Here is a 13,481-nt window from a genome sequence, read left to right on the forward strand (position 1 = left end):
AGCACACTTCCCACCAGTGACCCCCCCCCCCCCCCCCGAATGGCACATTTCTCCCCCTCGGACCCCTCCATGGGCCAGTGTCAGCAGCACATCCCCCCCCCCCCCTCCCCAAGCACATTTCTCCCACTCCATCTCATGGTTCAGACCAGTGGCAGACATGGGATCCATCATCCACCATGTCATCATGATCCATGCACTTGTTGTTATGTTATCTTTCTTTTTCTTTGTACAATATAAATTCCTGTAATAACGTTAAGGAAACTTGGAACTTGATGTTGGAACCGTTACCGAACTTGGGTCAGTGACAGGCAGGCAGGCTCTACTGGGGGCGGAGCTCACTGGCAACATTACGTGAAGACGTGCCTGTGCTGTGCGGGAGCTGCGAGCCTGCGGCACGCTCCAGCAGCCACTGTCTGCAGAGTCTAGAGACAGGCAGGCCAGGCAGCGGAGCTCGGAGCGGCCGCGGGCCCCGCCCCCTCCTCACTCTTTCAGGCCGGGCATGTGCTTCCACTCAGTGGCAGTGCTGTTGTTAGTCGGCCGGTGGATGCCCGCAACAAAATAGTAGTACTGGGTTAGTTTGCGGCACTTGCCCCCTCCTGCGGACGCCCATGATGATGTCATGGTACCTATGAAGCTGGACTGCCCAGGCCACAACCTGGGAAAAGTCTGTGGCCTTCAACTATGTGTTTCATGTGAAAGCAAGGACATCTAAGAAAAACTGTTAGAACAAGGAACCAAATATAGATATTCAAATAAGCATTAGAAGGAAGTATTCCTGTGTGCACTTTGAGGAACTATTCATTTGGTTATTTTACAATGATCTTACCCATCGTCACTGTGTAAAATATTGTGACATTAATCCTATGGGAACTATGTACAACATTAATATTGTTATTGTATCATGCTAGCCCCATGTGCTTATCTCTGCATTCCTCTGTATGTGAACCACACATAATAATCTAAGGTCAGTATATGGGGAATTTGCTGAAATCACAACGTTAAACCATCCCTTGCTCCCCTGGAACCCAAAATACTGCATCATATGGATGTCACAGATGGCCAGTTACAATGAGTATGTATAATCCAGCTTCATTTCTATTTCTGTCTAGCTAAATGTAGCTTTATTCTGATGATGGAAACACAGAATGACAAGTACGAAATTATATATTTGTGCTAACATTCAATGTCGGGCTGGGGTTCCTTGGGCCCACCAGAGAAAATTATTCTATGGACCCAACCACTATATCATCGGTAAAGTCTATTAGGTTTTTAATTCAAAGAAATATACACTAATGGCACAAGACTGGCTCCAAAGGCAGTCCTGAATGTTTATTTTTTCTCCTGGTCCTTGGGTCCCACTATGGTATGAGAACCTGGAAGATCCTCTGGTATTTTGGTGGGCCAGTCCGATGCGGCTAACACTGCATAATTCTTGTGACTGGCTTTTACATTGCTCTCTAGACTAGTAAAGATACCCTTGATCCTCTCATTGGTCAGCTGGAGTTCAGAGATAATACCTTCCATATAGTGATGAGCAAATTTTTTTGATTTGATTTGGATCAGATTAGGAGGAATTGGTGGGGCGATTTGGATTAGAATAAATTTGATTGGAATCATAAGTGCTCCACTGAAAGGTTGTGGGTGACATTCTGGGGTCTCCTAGGACTGTATGCAACTCATGCCTAGCCAGTATTAGTAATGATACAGAGACATATATGGCTATGGGTAAATGCATGGTAGCTGGTGGTAAGAAACAGCTTCTTTATAAACAAACTGCACTGTAGGATTTTTTTTGTTTTGAAAAAACATGGTCCAAAATGTTTGCTTTTTGGCGGCAAGTGCTTGTCACTATGTGTACACACACACGCACACAAAGACCACCTGGGGTCCTGTGATCCTCCTTCTTTGTCTTTCCTGTGTTCTGATTTGTAAAATAACTAATGCCATTTTGAGAAATTCAACCAAAATGAAGGGCCAAAAATTCAGTTTTGACCCAAATTTCAGTTCAGTTCTAATTTGATTTGTTTCTATATCAATAATGAGTATTTGATTGGATGGTGTTCAAGGACAATTGCTCCATAGTTGTTTGAAGTCACCAGTATGTTTTGAAAAATGACCAAATGGGATGAACACTAAGGATATGATAGTAGTAAAGTGAGAGAAACAATGTTGAGATGTTAGGTCCAAGCAGAGAGGCAAAGCATCAGTAATGGTGGTCATATCTCCTTCTGAGAAATATAGCTAGTAATATCTTTAGTTTGGGTACATTGTTTATCTACCCTGCACTTTCACTGCTGCACTTTATGAATGAGGAAATTATTGTGACAATCTTGTGGTTGTCCTGCATCAAGATAACTGTTTTCAATCAGTAGATAACATTTTTGGTCTTCCGTTTAGTGATTTAAGGCGCTTTTAATAGCATGTGGTTGATCATAAAGCTATGTACCGATCTCTTGCTGATAATAATATGAGAGTTCTTGTTACAATCAGTTGATCACTGTGTACTGGCTCCGGAGACATCTGGCAAACACCTCATTTAGGCAGGGAATGTTTCCAATCAGCTCCACAAGAACCACTGATAGTTAGTGGCTAGAAAGACGTTGTCCAGATAAGATAGCCCCCACAATGGGTTGCAACACGTTCTCCTTGAGTGATAACCACTAAGGTGTGTGGGTTGTAAGTGAAGGTTGGTTTCTGAATTATACCAAACTACAGTTAGAAATTCACAACAGCTGCAAGCACTACGGGCCTACTGTAAATGAGAAGCATGTAATGCGGCATGGGTATGGATTGAGCACTTAAAGGGGTTGTCTGGGTTCAGAGCTGAGCCCGGACATATCCCCATTTTCACTCTCCTGCCTTGAGCATCAGAGCAGTTCATGCTCCGATGCTCTCCTTGGCCCTGAGCTGAATCGGCATTTTCTGAAGTTCCGGTGACGAACCGGGCTCTCCTTAGGGCTGCCAGGCAGAGACTTCCGCCCAGCAGTGAGCCCGGTGACGTCACCGGCACTGATGGGTGGACTTTAGCGCTGCCCTAGCCTGTAAAACGGCTAGGGCATCGCTAAACCCGGCCAGTCAGAGCTGGTGACGTCACCGAACACACTGCTGGGCGGAAGCCTCCGCCCGGCAGTGTGCTATGGTAAATAAAAGAAACGCTCCAATGCTAACATCAGGGGGGATGACTAGATAAAATTATGGGTATGTCCGGGTTCAGCTCTGAACCCGGACAACCCGTTTAACTACCTCTTGGCAGCAAACCATATGCCGTACCCCACAGTTAAGAAACTTGTGGCTACCATGATTTAACATTTTTTCCTTGTTTTGTTATGTATAGTATGAAAGGATATGTAAACTAATGGTGGCCTGATAGTCGGGCAGCTTATTGGGGCCGAACGTTCCTGCAAATGCTTGTTTTCCGACAAGCCAATCACCCGATGAATGAGTGAAACGCTCAATCATCAGGTGAAACTGTTGTTCCCGCAAGCAGGCAAATTATCGTTTCTGGACAGCAGATCATACTGTTAAAGCAGCGCTATGCTACCCAGAAACAATGCAGCTGTATGAGGATAAGTGATCGCAATACCATGGGTTGCATCATAGTGCTTCTGAGCCACGGTGCCATTTATAAAACCAAAATCACTGAAAATAATGCACTATAGATGTAAACATTATATATAGACTAAGCCCTCATTCTGATATGCTAAAATGTGAGACTCTCAGCCAATATATTTTGATCAAAACACATCTGTGCCCGCCTACCCATGCCAAGGTGGTCTCAGTCAGGCAGGTCCTACTCTAAACCAACCTATGCCATTGGGCATCTACATTCAGGAGAGCAGACCCTGCACATATAATCTTGTTACCTCTGTGTGCACCAAGCAACCAATGTGAGGAGGTGCCGGCACATCTATATGTACCACCTAATCAAGGTCGCCTGTGGGTTAGGCGGGCCAAAAGTGCACAAGAATGCTACTCCCAGGATAAAATAGAAGCACATTAACACATGATGGTGCCACTCCTTTAAGTGTATACTACAGACTAAACAAAAAATCACAGAAAAAGATAAAAAAACATCCTGCACAATATGATAAGTGGATATGCGGATGTGCATGGCTACGTCTATAAAAGAAAAAACACTGAAAATAATGCACTCATACAATAGATGCAAACATCTAAACCTACCTTTGCCGTTGGGCATCTATGTTCAGGAAAGCAGACCCTGCACATATAGTGTGTAGAGATGTCCCGAATAGTTCCCGGCGAACATAGCTTGTTCGCGTTCGCCGCGGCGGGTGAACATATGCGATGTTTGGTCCGCCCCCTATACATCATCATTAAGTTAACTTTGTCCCTGTACCTCACAGTCAGCAGACACATTCCAGCCAATCAGCAGCAGACCCTCCCTCCCAGACCCTCCCACCTCCTGGACAGCATCCATTTTAGATTCATTCGGAAGCTGCATTCTCAGTGAGAGGAGGGACAGTGCTGCTGCTGCTGATTCAATAGGGAAAGCGTTAGCTAGGGCAGTGTTCTGTGTCCACAGACTCATCTGCTGTAAGCACAGCGTCCTGACAGCACCCCAAAAAGCCCTTTTCAGGGCTGGTACATCAGTCTGCTTTTTTTAAATATATATATACAGGGAGTGCAGAATTATTAGGCAAGTTGTATTTTGGAGGATTAATTTTATTATTGAACAACAACCATGTTCTCAATGAACCCAAAAAACTCATTAATATCAAAGCTGAATATTTTTGGAAGTAGTTTTTAGTTTGTTTTTAGTTTTAGCTATTTTAGGGGGATATCTGTGTGTGCAGGTGACTATTACTGTGCATAATTATTAGGCAACTTAACAAAAAACAAATATATACCCATTTCAATTATTTATTTTTACCAATGAAACCAATATAACATCTCAACATTCACAAATTTCTGACATTCAAAAACAAAACAAAAACAAATCAGTGACCAATATAGCCACCTTTCTTTGCAAGGACACTCAAAAGCCTGCCATCCATGGATTCTGTCAGTGTTTTGATCTGTTCACCATCAACATTGCGTGCAGCAGCAACCACAGCCTCCCAGACACTGTTCAGAGAGGTGTACTGTTTTCCCTCCTTGTAAATCTCACATTTGATGATGGACCACAGGTTCTCAATGGGGTTCAGATCAGGTGAACAAGGAGGCCATGTCATTAGATTTTCTTCTTTTATACCCTTTCTTGCCAGCCACGCTGTGGAGTACTTGGACGCGTGTGATGGAGCATTGTCCTGCATGAAAATCATGTTTTTCTTGAAGGATGCAGACTTCTTCCTGTACCACTGCTTGAAGAAGGTGTCTTCCAGAAACTGGCAGTAGGACTGGGAGTTGAGCTTGACTCCATCCTCAACCCGAAAAGGCCCCACAAGCTCATCTTTGATGATACCAGCCCAAACCAGTACTCCACCTCCACCTTGCTGGCGTCTGAGTCGGACTGGAGCTCTCTGCCCTTTACCAATCCAGCCACGGGCCCATCCATCTGGCCCATCAAGACTCACTCTCATTTCATCAGTCCATAAAACCTTAGAAAAATCAGTCTTGAGATATTTCTTGGCCCAGTCTTGACGTTTCAGCTTGTGTGTCTTGTTCAGTGGTGGTCGTCTTTCAGCCTTTCTTACCTTGGCCATGTCTCTGAGTATTGCACACCTTGTGCTTTTGGGCACTCCAGTGATGTTGCAGCTCTGAAATATGGCCAAACTGGTGGCAAGTGGCATCTTGGCAGCTGCACGCTTGACTTTTCTCAGTTCATGGGCAGTTATTTTGCGCCTTGGTTTTTCCACACGCTTCTTGCGACCCTGTTGACTATTTTGAATGAAACGCTTGATTGTTCGATGATCACGCTTCAGAAGCTTTGCAATTTTAAGAGTGCTGCATCCCTCTGCAAGATATCTCACTATTTTTGACTTTTCTGAGCCTGTCAAGTCCTTCTTTTGACCCATTTTGCCAAATAATTATGCACACCTAATTAGGGTGTTGATGTCATTAGACCCACACCCCTTCTCATTACAGAGATGCACATCACCTAATAGGCTTAATTGGTAGTAGGCTTTCGAGCCTATGCAGCTTGGAGTAAGACAACATGCATAAAGAGGATGATGTGGTCAAAATACTCATTTGCCTAATAATTCTGCACGCAGTGTACATGCCTAATTTTTCTGGCCTCTGGTGCTGCACTGTGGCTGCAAAAACAAAACAAAAAAAAAGGCACATACAAGTGTCAATTCCCCTTCGTGATCGTTACCTTGTTGTGGTGAAGGGGCTTGCGTATCACAATGAAGCGATCATCACCTCTATGAGTGTGTTGGCAATGTTGCCACACCCCAGATGATAAGGCCGTTGCTTCATTATGATCAGACCAAAAGCGATCGGCTGGATAATTTTTCATAGAAAAAACATAAATTTTGTGGGTGGGTTTTTAATACATAACATAAAAAAATCATAATAAAGTCTCTTAATAGTTTATTAGAAATAATGCAGACAATTTAAAAAATCCCCATCAATTCCAATACAAAGCAATTACAAAGCTCAGAACTAAATTATGTCGGATGTCGTAATGGTTCGTTTAGTCGACAATGGTTAATCAATTCGACACACGTCCCCGGATAGGGGACGTAACAGGGATTAAACTGATAGGAATAGTACTAGTTAAGACACCACTCATATAGGGTGTCACAGCACATTGCTCCGTGCACGCGCAGTGCCCCAACTTGGGAGTAAGAGGACCGACCAAGCTGCTTTTTCCATCTCCCGGTTCCTAAAATCAATTCAGTTTGGTGTATCAGAGTTTGGTCTGTCACTGTGAAGGCAGTCGAAGGTACCCGGCCTAAATTTTTTTTCACAAAAGGCAATCCCTGATATGGGACGTAACAGGGATTAAACTGATGAGAAGAGAGAACTACAGAAAATACCACTCATATCGGGTGTGAGAATAAATTGCACGGTGCAGACGCAGTGACCGTGGCGTGGATTCAAACAAAGGGGAGGGAGCCAGCGTTTTTTCAACCATCTCCCCGTTCGAAAAATCAATTTAATAAATGGATCCCAGATTGGGGACCATACAGGGATTAAACTGATGAGAATAGTACTACAGAAAATACCACCCATATCGGGTGTGAGAGTGAATTGCACGGCGCAGACGCAGTGACCGTGGAGTGGATTCAAACAAAGGGGAGGGAGCCAGTGTTTTTTTAACCATCTCCCCGTTCGAAAAATCCATTTAATAAATGGATCCCAGATTGGGGACCATACAGGGATTAAACTGATGAGAATAGTACTACAGAAAATACCACTCACGGGTGTGACAGTAAATTGCACGGCGCAGACGCAGTGACCGTGGCGTGGATTCAAACAAAGGGGAGGGAGCCAGCGTTTTTTTAACCATCTCCCCGTTTGAAAAATCTATTCAATTCACCTTTCGGGGACCCTTGTTGTTGTACGTGGCTGGGTGGAGGAAGAAACCTTCAATGACATCAACGGGACATGGCTAGCTTGGTATCCAACCTTGTGCAAATGGGAAGTTTGCGGTTGGGCAAATGGACTGTTTGCGGTTGTTTGCGGTGCATTAAAAGGGGAGTTTGGTCTGTCAATGTCTGTGAAGCGGGCTTAACCCTTACACTACCTGATCGATACAACATCATACCTGATCGTATACACACACTGGATGTTTTAAACCACGTTGTTTAAAACATTTTTGGATTGTTAGGTGATTTATGCCCTTTATGGATTAAAATCCAACTCTGCGTCAACTATGTAATTTTCCATGGGAGTTTTGCCATGGATCCCCCTCCGGCATGCCACAGTCCAGGTGTTAGTCCCCTTGAAAAAACTTTTCCATCACTACTGTGGCTAGAAAGAGTCCCTGTGGGTTTTAAAATTCGCCTGCCTATTGAAGTCTATGGCGGTTCGCCCAGTTCGCCCGTTCGCAAACATTTGCAGAAATTTGCGTTCGCCGTTCGCAAACGGAAAATTTTATGTTCGCGACATCTCTAATAGTGTGCTGCTACTAGTTACTTCTGTGTGCAATCAAGCAACTAATGAGAGGAGGAGCCCGCACAGCTATATGTACCACCTAATCAAGGTCGCCTGTGGGAGCCCGCACAGCTATATGTACCACCTAATCAAGGTCACCTGTGGGATAGACGTGGCAAAAGTGCACAAAAATACTATTCCCATGATAAAATAGAAGCACATTCACACTTGAAGGTGTCACTCCTGAGCCAAGGTGCGCCTGCCAATAGCTAGTTAGCAGTGATGAGGATCCATGGTTGGAGCTGGACATGCTCTGGACTGCGCAGCAAGCCAAAGCAATTTTTTTTCACAGTAAGCCATGCCTCTAACTCTGCCCAATGCCTATCTATAAAGGTTCAATCCTGCACAGTCCCCTTTGTACTCTCACACTGTAATTATGCTACCTTACTGCCCACACACATAGAATGCCCCTTTAGTGCTCCCGTCACAGAAGAATGCTCCCTTACGGCCTGCACACAGTAGTTATGCCCCCTAAGTACCCTCTGACAGTTCAAATGCTGAGTTAGTGCCCCTCACAGTTAGGCCCACCTAGTGCTCACAGTAGAATGCCCTTTAGCTCCCCACACAGTAGTTATGTTCCTTTAGTGCCCCCACATAGTAGAATACCTCCTTAGTGCTTCCATACAGTAGTGCCCTTCAGTTCACTCCTACAGTAGTGGTGGCCTCTTAGTGCCCCATTACAATAGTGCTGTCCTCTTAGTGTTCCCCTTAAAAGTGTAGTTTTAATAAAAGAATGCCATAATAATCACTTAGCCCTGTTCTCCTGATGAACACAGCACATCACATCATCCCCAGGCTTATGCTTTGTTCCATTCAGCAGACACTGCACAGCACCTGCCTGCTGGGGAGTGTACAGGCCAAGGAATGGTGGAGCAAGGTGCTGTTGGCTCCCTACTTCACCATTGCATTGAACATACTGCCTCCCTCATGGGACTGCTGTTTAAATCTGGGACTGTCCCTCCTGATCTGGAACAGTTTGGAGGTATGTCTACAACAGCTGAACTGAATTTGGAGTAGCATACTTTAATTTTGGCCCGATAAGTTTTAACTATATTCAGATAGTGAAGGGCCGCTGTTGGGAAATCAAAATTTCTTGGGAGCCAGTTCATAAATTTTGTTCAGAAGTTAGAACTAATCAAACGTACAAAATATTCCCATGGTCAAGATAGAAAGACAATGGCAGGTAGCTGAAATGTATCTACAGAGGGTGGAGAAATGCTGAAAATGATGATACAGTTGCAAGAAAAAGTATGTGAACCCTTTGGAATGATATGGATTTCTGCACAAATTGGTCATAAAATGTGTTCTGATTTTCATCTAAGTCACAATAGACAATCACAGTCTGCTTAAACAAATAACACACAAAGAATTAAATGTTACCATGTTTTTATTGAACACACCATGTAACATTCACAGTGCAGGTGGAAAAAGTATGTGAACCCCTAGACTAATGACATCTCCAAGAGCTAATTGGAGTGAGGTGTCAGCCAACTGGAGTCCAATCAATGAGATGAGATTGGAGGTGTTGGTTACAGCTGCCCTGCCCTATAAAAAACACACACCAGTTCTGGGTTTGCTTTCCACAAGAAGCATTGCCTGATGTGAATGATGTCTCGCACAAAAGAGCTCTCAGAAGACCTACAATTAAGAATTGTTGACTTGCATAAAGCTGGAATGGGTTATAAAAGTATCTCCAAAAGCCTTGCTGTTCATCAGTCCACGGTAAGACAAATTGTCTATAAATGGAGAAAGTTAAGCACTGCTGCTACTCTCCCTAGGAGTGGCCATCCTGTAAAGATGAGAGCACAGCGCAGACTGCTCAATGAGGTGAAGAAGAATCCTACAGTGCCTGTTAGCGAATCTACGATACGTAAAACACTAAACAAGAATGGATTTCATGGGAGGATACCACAGAGGAAGCCACTGCTGTCCAAAAAAAACATTGCTGCACGTTTACAGTTTGCACAAGAGCACCTGGATGTTCCGCAGCAGTACTGGCAAAATATTATGTAGACAGATGAAAGCAAAGTTGAGTTGTTTGGAAGAAACACACAACACTATGTGTGGAGAAAAAGAGGCACAGCACACCAACCTCAAAACCTCATCCCAACTGTGAAGTATGTTGGTGGGGGCATCATGGTTTGGGGCTGCTTTGCTGCGTAAGGGCCTGGATGGATTGCTATCATTGAAGGAAAAATGAAATCCCAAGTTTATCAAGACATTTTGCAGGAGAACCTATAGCCATCTGTCCACCAGCTGAAGCTCAACAGAAGATGGGTGTTGCAACAGGACAACGACCCAAAGCATAGAAGTAAATCAACAACAGAATGGCTTAAACAGAAGAAAATACGCCTTCTAGAGTGGCCCAGTCAGAGTCCTGACCTCAACCCGATTGAGATGCTGTGGCATGACCTCAAGAAAGCGATTCACACCAGACATCTCAAGAATATTGCTGAACTGAAACAGTTCTGTAAAGAGGAATGGTCAAGAATTACTCCAGACCGTTGTGCACGTCTGATCTGCAACTACAGGAAATGTTTGTGGAAGTTATTACTGCCAAAGGAGGTTCAACCAGTTATTAAATCCAAGGGTTCACATACGTTTTCCACCTGCACTGTGAATGTTTACATGGTGTGTTCAATAAAAACATTGTAACATTTAATTCTTTGTGTGTTATTAGTTTAAGCAGACTGTGATTGTCTATTGTTGTGACTAAGATGAAGATCAGATCAAATTTTATGACCAATTTGTGCAGAAATCCATATCATTCCAAAGGGTTCACATACTTTTTCTTGCAACGGTATGTCCTACTCAGGGCATTTACAAAAAGTAGAAGCTCCATTAAAGGGATTATCCCAAAGTTAAAACTGTTTCTTACTCACATATCTGGTGGACTTGTTTGCCTTTCAATGGGTGGGCAGAAGCTCATCATGTGCCTCCATTTCCCAGGATGAACTGCAATTAGTTTATGAGTGATTTAAAGGTCTCTAAACCACATCACCTGCTTCACTATGGCATTACTCTGCGAGCATTGAGGGGAGGGGAAGGGAGCAGAGAAGCTATTTGGCATGTTAGTCCATCTCTGAATGCAGGAGAAGGTAGACCAGAAGTATAAACAGTAGGGGTTGCTACCAGAGAGTAAAATGTACAGAAAAAAACTATATTTTGTTGCATGTACAGTACAGACCAAAAGTTTGGACACACCTTCTCATTCAAAGAGTTTTCTTTATTTTCATGACTATGAAGGCATCAAAACTATGAATTAACACATGTGGAATTATATACATAACAAACAAGTGTGAAACAACTGAAAATATGTCATATTCTAGGTTCTTCAAAGTAGCCACCTTTTGCTTTGATTACTGCTTTGCACACTCTTGGCATTCTCTTGATGAGCTTCAAGAGGTAGTCCCCTGAAATGGTCTTCCAACAGTCTTGAAGAAGTTCCCAGAGATGCTTAGCACTTGTTGGCCCTTTTGCCTTCACTCTGCGGTCCAACTCACCCCAAACCATCTCGATTGGGTTCAGGTCCGGTGACTGTGGAGGCCAGGTCATCTGGCGCAGCACCCCATCACTCTCCTTCATGGTGAAATAGCCCTTACTTTCAAAGTTTCCCAATTTTTTCTGCTGACTGACTGACCTTCATTTCTTAAAGTATGATGGCCACTCGTTTTTCTTTACTTAGCTGCTTTTTCTTGCCATAATACAAATTCTAACAAGTCTATTCAGTAGGACTATCAGCTGTGTATCCACCTGACTTCTCCTCAACGCCACTGATGGTCCCAACCCCATTTATAAGGCAAGAAATCCCACTTTTAAACCTGACAGGGCACACCTGTGAAGTGAAAACCATTTCAGGGGACTACCTCTTGAAGCTCATCAAGAGAATGCCAAGAGTGTGCAAAGCAGTAATCAAAGCAAAAGGTGGCTACTTTGAAGAACCTAGAATATGACATATTTTCAGTTGTTTCACAGGATTCAGTCACATCTGTGCTTGAAACCATAAATGTACTTCCACAAAGCTCCCCTGCAGGCTGTTAAACTGATATAAACCATAACTGTCAGCTAGCTCTATAATGTAGTCCTCTTGGGCTCGTCATTGCTAAGGGAAATTTTTATTACATCACTACACCTGATATTTCAGCATTCCCATTTAAAAGAGGAACTATGTAAAGCTTACACTGAATAATATCAATCTCTGTGTCTGGTACCAGTATGGTTATGAGAGATGTAAGTTCTCTTCAGTGTGTCAACAATAAACTAGAGACACAATCTATTAAAAAGGTGAATTAATAAAGTTACCGTTAATATTATTTTGGTGAAAAGTTCACTTCTACAAGCCGGCTACATTGTCTTGAAATATGATTCTGAGCCAGAATCATGGTATAAATCCTGATTCTTGTGCCACTGGTTGTTGATGGTTGGGACACTGCTCTGCGGAGTGCTGCAGATAATTGGGAAAAGAGAAAGTGTCACGGCTGTATGTGAGCAACAATAGTATACACAGTAAAAGAGCTACTGACCGGACCCAAACTAGGGAGGATAAAGGGTGACCCCTGTCCGACCCTCAAAGCTCTCCCTATGCTGCTAAAGCACATGCCCGGATCCAAATGGCGGAACGAGGCATGCCCACGTGCCTAAGACTGATGACCACTGTAACCCCTACAATAGTGGAAGGGCACCTCAGATCCGTGGCTACCTCAGATTCCAGTCAGAAAATAAACAGGTACACAACAATGTCTGTACACTTAGCTGAAGGTGTTGCAGCGCAGAGAAGACGGATCCAAGGACAGCTGGCAATATCCGGAGTGCTTGTGCTGCAGCAGAACACAGGTCCAGTGAAACTGATAGCTACAAGTGAAGATACTAAAGCAAGAGCTACAACTGAAATGAGAACTATAATCCACGCCCTACAATAGGAGGAGGGGTGATATAAAGAGAGGGAAATCAAACGCATGAGGAACAGCTGGGAGGAAGGAAACCAAAAGTAAACAGAGCAGTGAGAACTCCTCCCCAGCTCTAGTAGTGACATCATCACAGGGGTGGAGAAGCAGAGCTGTGAGAACGTCCCAAAGCTCTGGTAGTGACAGTACCCCCCCCTCTACGGGTGGACTCCGGACACCCAGGATCCACCTTCTCAGGATGAGCCCTATGAAATGCCCCTGATGAGGTGAGTGGCTTTAATGTCAGACACCGGAACCCACATCCTCTCCTCAGGACCATAACCTTCAATGAACGAGGGTACTGAAGAGAACCGCGGACAATGCGAGAGTCCACAATCTGGAAACCTCAAACTCCAGATTGCCATCAACCAAAATCGGAGGAGGAGCAAAGAGGAGGGTACGTGGGCTGGACATATGGTTTTAAGAGAGATCTGTGAAATACATTATGTATCTTCCAAACCCGTGGAAGATCAA

General features: G+C 43.9%; 1 protein-coding gene and 1 long non-coding RNA gene across 3 annotated transcripts in view; both read left to right on the forward strand.

The window, feature by feature from the left end:
* The window catches only part of DRAM1 (DNA damage regulated autophagy modulator 1), an 85,979-nt gene that overhangs the window by 29,271 nt on the left and 43,227 nt on the right, over nucleotides 1–13,481 (forward strand). The window contains exon 1 of one of the 2 annotated variants that reach the window (XM_040407675.1): nucleotides 618–744. The exons of the other annotated variant lie outside the window; for it this stretch is intronic. The gene's annotated coding sequence lies outside the window, so the exon portion shown is untranslated. Of the gene's footprint in view, nucleotides 1–617; nucleotides 745–13,481 lie in introns of those variants that run through there. 2 annotated transcript variants of the gene reach the window in all.
* On the forward strand, nucleotides 1,630–4,091 carry LOC120979134. The gene is made up of 3 exons (XR_005774247.1): nucleotides 1,630–1,641; nucleotides 2,352–2,357; nucleotides 3,958–4,091. It is a non-coding gene; the product is annotated as an uncharacterized LOC120979134 (long non-coding RNA).

This window comes from Bufo bufo, chromosome 1 (assembly GCF_905171765.1).
Source record: "Bufo bufo chromosome 1, aBufBuf1.1, whole genome shotgun sequence".
Taxonomy (NCBI): domain Eukaryota; kingdom Metazoa; phylum Chordata; class Amphibia; order Anura; family Bufonidae; genus Bufo; species Bufo bufo.